Source organism: Symphalangus syndactylus, chromosome 3 (genome assembly GCF_028878055.3).
Source record: "Symphalangus syndactylus isolate Jambi chromosome 3, NHGRI_mSymSyn1-v2.1_pri, whole genome shotgun sequence".
Taxonomy (NCBI): Eukaryota; Metazoa; Chordata; class Mammalia; order Primates; family Hylobatidae; genus Symphalangus; species Symphalangus syndactylus.
In genome coordinates this window covers 79,330,894-79,341,472 of record NC_072425.2, presented here as the reverse complement: position 1 = coordinate 79,341,472, position 10,579 = coordinate 79,330,894, and the positions used below count along the sequence as shown (strand labels likewise).

Sequence of the window (10,579 nt, the reverse complement as noted above, 5' to 3'; positions counted from 1 at the left end):
CCATCAGAAGCTTTCAGGGTTCTAGGAGAAACATGCCCAGGCATGCAGAGGTTGTCACAAGGGAAGAAGGACCAGGGTGGGGAACCCAGCACAGGGGGCTGGCCTCACAGGGGAGTTGGAGAAGCTTTTCTGAGGCAGCTATGTCCAAGCTGAGCTCTTTCCTGTTCCATGTGCTCCAGCACAAGGCCTGCAGGAGGAGCCCTGTGAGCAAGGCCAACCTAGACCAGCCAGGTGGATTCCCTTAGCACTGAGGGGGAGCATGGCCTGAGGAGCCGAGCGTGGTCTCAGAAGGATGGCATCAGAGGAACTCTCACCGTTTCTATCATGAACACTTACAGTTTGATATCAGCATGGGGGTTGTGATTGGGTGATCTTGGGAAGGGTCTGTCAGTGGGTTGGGGATCGCTCTAAGTTGGACGCTGTCTGATAGAGGAGGCTTTTCTATTGTTCGGTATCTCATATCTCAAGGAATCTTATCTGGAAGAGGGCAGAGGGCCACCAGGAGAAAGCCACTGCTAGCAATGAGGTAGAAGCCACTCATTTTCACCAAGTGCAGTGCTAGGGATTTTAGGGGGTGGCAAGGTGACCTTGATACCTTTTCTCTGTGCAGGTCTCTGTTAGGGTCACTGTGAGTGTCTCCGTGGGGATTTCTGTGTTGGTTTTGAAGGGTCTCTGTGTAAGTCTCTGTCAGTGGTTTCTGCGGGGGCATCCCTCTGGAGGGTCTTGATGGAAGGGGTCTCAGTGTTGGGGTCTCTGGGGGTCACTGTGGGGAATCTCTGAAATCTCAATGAATGTGGGGTCTTTGTGGGAATCTTTGAGTGTTGGGGTCTACCGGGCGTCTCTGTGGGGTTCCTCTGCTGCAGGTCCCAGGATCCTGGGTCCCATAGATGTTAGGCCCACACTAGAGCTGTCCAGGTCACCACCCCAGACAGGACTTGGCTCCAGCAGTAGCCTGGACACCCAAAGTGACACCAGGGCGTGTTTGAAACAGGTCCCCAGTGTGGGTCCCACCAGACCTGGGTACAGACCTGACACCTTGTCCTCAGCCTCCACAGCTCCTGCAGGTGCAGAGCTCTCCCTGGGCAGAAGGCCCCTGGGCAGAGCCCTCTGAGGAACCGGCTCCTGCCTGCCCTGCCCTTGCTCCTGCCTTCCATGGGGATGGCTAGGAAGGACCCAGTACCAGAACGAAGGGAGCACAGGACTGGGCCCTGTGGGGACTGTTCCTGCCAACCACGTGACCAGATTCTCTGAGCCCCAATGTGTCCCTTGCCAGCACCTGGGCCTAGAACCATAGATGTGCTTTGTAACCCAGGCTAGCCCTTGCCTTCTGGGTCCCTCTCCCCTGGGAGTGGCACTGACCACTTTTGCTTGTAATGGTCACCAGACTGCGAGGACCCTGGTTACAGCTGTGGGCAGCTTGTGGATCCTGCGCTTGCAAACTTACGCTCGTCTTCCCGGATTCTTCTCCCACCTCTCACCCTGGGCCCGAAGGTATCCTGTGGTTCCTGACCACAGAGTCCCACCAGAGGGGCAGGCAGCAGCCCTGGGTGCCTCCTGAAACAGACACCCCACACTAGTGGGCTGGGAGACTGCTCTGGGGAGTGAGGCAGGGGACACCAGACATGAACCCAGGGGTGTTATCAAGGCTGAGCCAAGTGCTGGAGGGGCCCAGATCCATCCCAGACCCAGAACTCAGCAGGCAGGAAAGAGTCTGGGGAGGGTGTCATCTCTTCCCCACCAGGAGATCCCAGAAAGAGCAGTCCCCCCTCTGACCCAGGGCCAGCACAGGACACCCCCCACGTTCCGAGGCTACTGTGGGGCAGGGAGGCTCCTGGGATCCATCACTCCTCCAGCCTGAGGGGAGCCTACCACCCCCCTAGTCCGTGAGGCCCCTGCAGACCCAGCCCCTATAGCAGCACAGAAGTCACCTTAGAACAGGGAATGCAGTGAGCCAGAGCCCGGGTGGGATCTCCATAGGGTTTGCTGTCCTTACACATCCTGAAGGCTCTGGGTCATGATCCAGTTTGGAAACCAGACACAGTGTGGAGACAGGGAGAAAAGGGGGTCCTCCAGGTCCCTGCCAGCCTCCTCTAGGGCCTACCATTCTGGGAGCCGCACTCAGGAGGAGCTGACACTGAGCCCTTTCCTGTGCCCTAGCATGGCACACACAGAAGCCACCACCTCTGTAGGGAAAGCAGGTATATTGGGAACTTCTCCGTGGAAGTCAGGAACACATGGGGACTGTTACCACCCACGCAGGACAGGTTTGTTGTGTAGGTGTCCAGTGTTATTTGAATAGAACCCCTTGTCTCCCCCAGGAGAGGTGTGGGAAGCCTGGTCTGCTTCAGGAGGCAAGACACCTCTGTGTAGACTTCAGTTCCTGCAGCTGTGGATGGGGCCGCCTGAGGTGCTTGCCACTCATAGCCCTTGGTGGTGGGGACCAGCTGGGGACACAAGCTCCCTGGGAGACTGCTTGTCTCTGGAGACTGCTGTCTCTGTCTCTGATGCCCTTGTTTTTGACAGGACAGTTGTGGCCCTTGGGGGTGGCTTTGGGGCTGCAGACCAGGGCTCTCATCTCTCTGCTATGTTCCTGGTGGTAGTGACTCCTGTGGCAGCAGGAAGGCACATTCTCCTGGGCATGGAGGTCGCCTTTGTGGCAATTGACCTCTGAGGGACCATGTCCCTGCTGAAGCCCCAGTTTGTCCACCAGGATTTGCCCTATAACTCTGATGATGGTCTGGGCTTCATCAGCCATGCTGTCCATAAACAACCTTGCTGGGCCAGACCCCCGGCTCTGGACAGCATGTGCCCCAGGCTCGCCTTTCTGCAGGATGTCTTCCTGCTCTGAGCCTCTTTTCCTGGGGTGTACACCCTGTGGTTGGTGACTGATCTTTCTCTGGAAGTTGCTTTCTGGTGGTGCCTGTCCCTTCTCTGGCTGAGGCTGATTGTATTTCCTTTCTAGTTTGTCTCCTATTTCCCTGGTGTGGGCAGGGTGGCTCCTCCCACTGGCTTCGGAGTTCCTGGGTCCCTTGGACCTGTGTCCCTGCTCCCCTGGTCTGGGCCTCCTGCGGGCCTTGCCCTTGTCCAAAGAGCCCGGCGTCTTCTGACTCTTCTGTGGGGCCTTCACTTTTGGGCTCCCAGGCTCCTGCTGCCCCAGTCTGTCCCCACCTTCCATAGGAGAGCACATGGACCCTGGGAAGCTGTCGTGTTCCTCCTACTGAACACACTCTGGGAGGTGACGGAGGGGCCTAAGTGGGTGGCCTGTACGTGGCTGGGAGCATGTCCACATGGCGACCTGGAAGGCACAGTCCTGTGGCGCCCTCCTGGAGGAGGATGCTGGAAACACGGCCTGGCAGCTGCTCCTCTGAGTCCACCTGCACTATGAGCGCAATCTCACTGACCACCTGCGCTTTCAGGCACAGCTGCCCTGGATCCTGAGCAACACAGAGTGTAGACACTGAGGGGTTACTAGTGGTCCCCAGAGCCCCTGTGCTCCTCAGATCCACCTGAACGCTTCCTGATCTTGCCCTCACACTGGCTCCCAAGGTGACTTTCCAATCAGGGGCTTCTCCTCCTCGGCCTCCAGGGCATCTTTGGCCCTTGCCCACTGGGACCCTATGCTGAGCTCTTGCAGGGCTCTGCTATGACAGGGGTCTCCTGGGGACATGTTCTCGGTCTCAAGCCATGCCTCATTCCCAGCCATTTCTGAACCCACACTCCCCTCAAGTCTGGGTTTCCTGGACCCCAGGACAGTCCTGCTCTGCCAGGTTCCGCCTGCAAGGTTGCACATGGGGGGCTGAGAGGATGTCCTGTCCTCCTGTCCAGTCAGAGAGGCCTCTGATCGCTCATGGGTGTCAGCTGGCTGGGGCCTTCTTGGGGCCCTCTGGACTTCCTCCTGCTCAGGTGGTGGGGCAAGGACAGGGCCACTTAGGGTGGGGACTGACTTGCTTGTTGTTCTGTTGTCTCCTGGACCATTCTGGGGAGGTTTTCCCAATAAAATGGCAACCTTGGCTACAGATTCCGCCAGAGATTTCCAGGAGGCCGAGGGGAGAATGGTGGAGTGTGGGAGGTGTGGAGGCTGAGCCTCACCTGACTGGACATTTATGGGCTCCAAGGACTGAAAGTCTGGACCCCACCTGTGCCTCACATGGAACTTGAAAAAATGTGCTTCCAGCATCTGCTGGGTGCAGGGATGGAGGAAGGAAAGCTCCTGGGAGGTGTTCACGTGGGCTTTCCCACCCCTCCAGGATGCCAGCTTTCCCAGTTTCCTGTGGGTATCAGACTTGGGAACAGCATGTTTGGCCATGAACCAGGAGCGATGCATAGAAACAGGGATCCAGCCCTCCTTGATCTCCCCCACCTTCCTGTCCAGATAGACCTGCGGCTTGTTTTCCACATGCTTCTTGTGTGGGTCACTGGGTGCAGAACTTACTGATTGGTACTTCCAGGGCCTCCTGAAATCACCTTCTGCTTCCTCCTTGTCTTTCTCCAGAACCTTCACTGAAGTCCTTCCTGAGCCTAGATCCTGGTTCTGGCTCTAATTTGGACCCTAAACACCCCTTCCCAGAGAACCTTCCAGAGCTCCTGAACCCTGCCTTCTGCACATCCTTCGTGCCCTTTCCTACAAATTCAGAATCCTGGGAGGGCAAGAGGGCCCCCTGCATGTCTTCTGCCTGACTCTGGGGCCTCCCTGGGAATTCCTCCTCAGGCTGCAGTGGGTCTCCAGATGCCTGGAATCTGCTGGGAGGCCACAGGACTGTCTTGGTGGATGGTGCTCCTTCCTTGCCACCGGTGCTCTGGGAGTTCAGGGCTGGTGGCAATCCCGGGAAGGATGGGGGCTGACTTAGGGTTCTGGGGGGGCTGGCCTCTCCTGGGGAAGGTGGGCAGTGGGCTGGCTCAGGACGGCCTGAGACTTTTTGAGGAGAGAGGGCAAAACCCTCTTCCACTTTGGTCACTTCTGCAAGGGCCACTCAAGATACTCCTTTCCAGTGGGGATGACAGACTGTGCCCTTTCCTGGGATGCAGGGCAAGATGCCCCCACAGACCCTAATCTGGGATGGAGAAGAGCATGGTAGGCTTGGGACAGGGGTTGAGATTTGCCCCACTGTGTCTGGATCCCAGCCAGAGGTGGGGGCTGGGACTGGGGACAGGTTGGAGTGAAAGGTTGGGGCTAGGCCACGTGGTGGGGCTGGGGCGGTGCCTGGGAAAGCTGTGAGAGTGTCTCAACCTCAGTTTCACCTGGAAGAGAAGCGGAGGCTTTATCCAATGGTACAGAGTGCTTATTCTGTGGGGAAGGGTTCCTAGAAACCCAGGCCCTGGCCACCAGGGACTCGCTATTGAAAGAGGGGAGATCCCAGAAGAGATGGCTGCATTTCTGCTCTAAGTGGTCCCACACGGCTGTGGCGTCAGAGACCTGCTGAGGATGGGGCAGCTGCTATGGTTGGGTTGTCACGTTCCAGAAGGGATTTAGAGGCGTGGTGTCCCACTCCTTCCCCAGTGATGTCATCTGCGGGTAGCCTGCCCGCCCCCATTCTTCCTCCTGCCACATCTTCATCACTGCTCTCTTGGCGATGAGAGTCTCCAGCGGCTTCTGCACGTTGGGATGGATGAACGTGCAGCCACATGCCTCCATCTGCCTGGGTGTGGGGTCTCCCCAGAAGGAAGCCTCTGGGGGGTGGTTGGGAAGATGCTGTTGCTGGGATTTGCCATGTGAGCAGGTGGAGAGGCCCCAGGTGGTGGCAGCCTCCCTCCAGCAGGAGAGGTCCCGGATGGGACCACTGGAGCACCCAAGGCCAGGGATCACCCTGGTTGGAGAAGGCGGCCCCTGATTGTGTAGAGGGGAGCTCTGGGGGACAGGGCGTGTTGTGGAGCCACACTGAAGTCCAGCCAGGCTGGGGTTGGGTGGAGGTGGAGAGGAGGCCACGGGAACAAGGGGCTGTGGTGAAGGAGGAAAAGCACATGTGGCCGGGGTGCAGGGCATTTTAGGGGAAGCAAGGGCTCTGGAGGCCTGGAGGCACTCAGGGTTGAGTGTGGTCAAAAAGCTCTGAGAAGGTTGGAGGCCAGAGGAACTGGGGGAGCCCTTGGGGACAAGCTGGCAGGAGATGGATCTTGCATGCATTTCCTGTGCAGCTGGTGGGCCTTAGCAGGTGCTGGTTTGTACACGTCACCCGGGGGATGTCCACCTAAGGGCAGATGGGAGCCGCCCTCCCCAGTGAGCTTTCTCAGGTGGCTGCACAAGGCACAAGCTGCAGCCAGGGGCAGGTGGGGTTGGGAGGTAGGGAGGGCTGGGCACCTGGTGTCCACGGCTCCTCCACCTCCCCCACTGCTGGCTTCACAAAGCTGTGTCTGTGCCTGCCCCAGGGCTTCAGTCCACTCCTGCCTTTTCCCAGGACCTCCCCCTCCCAGGTCACCATCGGGCCCTAGGGCTGCATCAGAGGCCCTGGTAGAAAGGAGGACATGGAGAGAAGGGGGAATCTCCTCATCTTTCCAGAAGGCAGGTCAGGTCCTGAGTCTCCTCCAGCTCCCTCAGGAGGATTCTGCAAGCTGGAAGTAAGGAGACAGAGTTATTGTGGGGAGGGTGGTGCCAGCGAACCTCATGGGAGGCTGAGTGGATGTCTCTTTAGGGGACACCATGGGGAGCTAGACCCTGAAGCCCATGCATCTGTGTCCAAGGCCACATGGCCCCAATGGTGACAGCAAGGTATGCACTGTGCAGAACTTTGTCATTTGCAAAAAGTACAACCCCTCATGGATGTCACAACCATCTTGTGGGGACAGTGGACAGGGGTGGTCTCTGAGAAGAGTCAGCCATGGCCAAGGAGAACAGCTGTCCACATGGACCTGGAGCCTCCCTGACCTCCCCCCATATCCTGGCAGGCCTTGGTCCCTTCCCCACACCGCCCCCTTATGGGCAATACCGGTTCCCAGGCCTATGGCTTCATTCCCATAGGGAATCTGAGGAGGCCCCGGGTTCTGATTTCCCTCCCAGGAGCTTCCCTCTGAGGCCTCTGTAAATGACTTCCTCAGGGACAGACGATGCTCAATCACTTCTGGGGAGTCTCGGGGATCAGTAGGGGCTCACAAGTCAGAGCTGGGATCGTCCTCCTGCTCCTGGGCCTCCCCTATCTCTTCCTTTGATGCTGAGAGGCAAGCAAGGGTGAGGGGCTGGGACCAGTTCTCAGTCTCCTCTCCCCAGGCCAGCTGCACACACGCAGTGCTCGTGAAGGACACGGCTTTCTGCCTCTAGCTCAGGGAGCTCTGTGTGTGTGTCTTTTACTCATGTTGACCATCGATGAAATGTTTTCTGTTTTCCTTCTTAGGGAAATGCAAGGAGGGGTTTTCTGTGTGACTCCACCCTGGATGTCCCCAGTCCCTGCTCCTCCTCTGAAGGCACACCCAGGCTCAGGCCTAGAGGTGCCTCTAAGCTGCCAGTAGGATTCTGCTTCAGAGGAGGCCAAACGTGAATCCAGGCTCTAGCGGGAGGCTCTCAGGGGTTCAGCACAGCTCCCAGATCACCCCACACAGAGGAGGCTGGGCCCCCAGGCACCTGCCTCAGAAAGGGGCTGAGCCGGGGCTGGGGCCTGTCCTCCCACAGAGACCTCACCCCCTCCTGAACTGGTCCTCGCCGCTACGTCCAGTGTTGGTTTTTGCCCTGATGCCTCCTGCGCATGTCACAGATGGTCTGGGAGCCGAGGATGGAATCCTCTGCCCACTCGACCCCTGCCTGCCCTGCCCTTCCCTAGAGGGATGATGAGATTTTCCATCACAGGAGAGTCTCTCGTTGCTTAGGAAAAGTGGAAATGAGGGGAGGAAAAGAAAAGAGAATCTTTCTCTGTGAGGCTGGGCTGAGGGCTCCTTACCTTCCTGCTGCTCCTCTTCCTCCCGTGCGGGGGTGAGGGTGGGTCACTGGGGAGGTAGGGGAGTAATAGGAAGAGGAACTCCTGGCTGCACACTCAAGTGAGGATGAAATCCACAATCCAGGGAGTGGAGCTGGGGCCCAGCCATGTGGCACTAGGGCTCTTCAGAGGAAAGAGCATTTTTTCCATCTGAAGTGCAATGTCACCTTCAAGCAACTGAGCCCTGGGCATCGCTTTTGGGACTAGGTACTGGAGCCCGGGCCTGCATCACAGAGCTGGGGCCGCCTCCTCACCAAGGGCTCCTGGGGGCAGGGGAGGGGCAGTGGGAGGAGGAGGCTGAAGCACGGCCTCACCCTCAGGTCCCAGTCCCAGGTCCCTCCACCCTCCTGGGTCCCCCAGATCTTTTCTTCCCACTCCAGTTGCTCACCCTGTCAGAGACAGCCCTGAGTCCATTTTCTATTCTGTTCCCTGGAACACAGATGTTACCTGGTTTTGTGGCGATCTCTGTGCCAGTCCCTCAGTCTCCCACATCTTTAAGATCTAGACTTCTTTCTGGAGTTTCTATTATTTCTCCAGTTTCTTGCTCTTAGGATCTCATTTGTTTGCAGTTCTAAATTTCCCCCTTAATATGTTCTTGCCCTGCATCAACTCAGACATAGAACTTACATTTTTTGTACTTACTGATCATTATGAATTTTGATTACAATTTTCATAATTTTTTAAAAGTTTAATATTTATTTTTGTGGGCACACAGTAGGTGTATATGTTAATGGAGCACATAAAATACTTTCATACAGGCCTGCAGTGCGTAATAATCACAGCATGGTAAATGGGGTGTCCATCACCTCAAGCCTTTTTCCTTTGTGTTACAAACCATCCAATTACACTCTTTATTTTTTAAATGTACAATTCAATTATTATTGACTATAGGCGTTCTATTGCTGTCAAATAGTACAAATACCCAGTTTTATTCATTCTTTCTAATTACATTCTTCATCCATTAACCATCCCCATCTCTCTCCCCCTGCGCCTTCCCAGCCTGTAGTAACCATCCTTCTACTCTGTATCTCCATGAGTTTGACTGTTTAATTTTTAGCTCTCACCAATAAGAGAGAACACGTGATGTTTGTTTGTCCTTCTTTGCCTGATTTCACTTAATGAACTCCAGTTCCATCCATGTGGTTGCAAATGATAGGCTCTCATTGTTTTTTTATGGCTGAAGAGCACTCCACTGGGTATATGTACCACCTTTTCTTTATCCTTTCATCCGCTGATGGACACTAACTAGGTTGCTTCTAAATCTTGGCTATTGTGAACAGTGCTAGAACGAACATGGGAGTGCAGGTATCCCTTCAATATACTGGTTTCCTTTCTTCTGGGTGTGTACCCAGCAGTGGGATTGCTGGATCATACGGTAGCTCTAGTTTTAGTTTTTGAGGAACCTCCTAACTGTTCTCCATAGAAGTTGTACTGACTCACATTTCCACCAACAGTGTATGAGGGTTCCCTTCACATCCTCGCCAGCATTTGCCATTGTCTGTCGTTTGGATGAAAGCCGTTTTAACTGGGGTGAGATGAGATCTCCTTGTAGTTTTGATTGCCTTTCTCTGATATCAGTGATGTTGGGCACCTTTTCATATACCTGTTTGCCATTCATATGTCTTCTTTTGAGAAATCTCTGTTCACATCTTTTGTGTATTTTTCATTTTTTTATTATTTTAACTTCCAGGGTACATGTGCAGGATGTGCAGGTTTGTTACAGAGGTAAATGTGTGCCATGGTGGTTTGATGCACCTATCAACCCATCACCTAGGTATTAAGCCCAGTATGCATTAGCTATTTTTCCTGATGCTCTCTCCTGCTTCTGACAGGCCCCAGAGTGTGTTGTTCCCCTACCTGTGTGCATGTGTTCCCTTTGGTCAGCTCCCACTTGTAAGTGAGAATGTGTGGTGTTTGGTTTTCTGTTCCTGTGTTAGTTTGCTGAGGATAATGGCTTCCAGCTTCATTCATGTCCCTGCAAAGGACATAATCTCATTATTTTTTATGGCTGCATAGTATTCTGTGTTGTCTGTGCACCACATTTTCTTTATCCACTCTATCATTGCTGGGCGTTTGGGTTGATTCCATGTCTTTGCTACTGTGAATAGTGCTGCAATGAATATATAAGTGAATTCATCTTAGTAACAATAACTTATATTCCTTTGGGTATATACCCAGTAATGGGATTGCTGGGTCAAATGGTATTTCCCATTCTAAATCTTTGAGGAATTGCCACAATGTCTGCCACAATGGTTGAACTAATTTACATTCCTGCCAACAGTGTAAAATTGTTCCTATTCCTCCCCAACCTCACCAGCATCAGTCATTTCTTGACTTTTTAATAATTGCCATTCTGACTGGCATGTGATGGTATCTCATTGTGGCTTTGATTTCCATTTGTCTAATGATCAGTGATGTTGAGCTTTTTTCCATATGTTTGTTGGCTGCATCTATGTCTTTTTTATTTTTTTTTTTTTTTTGAGACGGAGTCTTTCTCTGTCCCCCAGGCTGGAGTGCAGTGGCACGATCTCGGCTCACCACAACCTCCACCTCCTGGGTTCACGCCATTCTCCTGCCTCAGCCTCCCGAGTAGCTGGGACCACAGGCGCCCGCCAACACGCCCGGCTAATTTTTTGTATTTTTTAGTAGAGACGGGGTTTCACTGTGTTAGCCAGGATGGTCTC

The 10,579-nt window shown here is 54.5% G+C and overlaps 1 pseudogene; it reads right to left on the bottom strand.

Moving 5' to 3' along the window:
- Nucleotides 1-2,344: 2,344 nt before the first annotated feature.
- LOC129478345 (spermatogenesis-associated protein 31E1-like) lies at nucleotides 2,345-8,054 on the bottom strand (annotated as a pseudogene).
- Nucleotides 8,055-10,579: the final 2,525 nt, after the last annotated feature.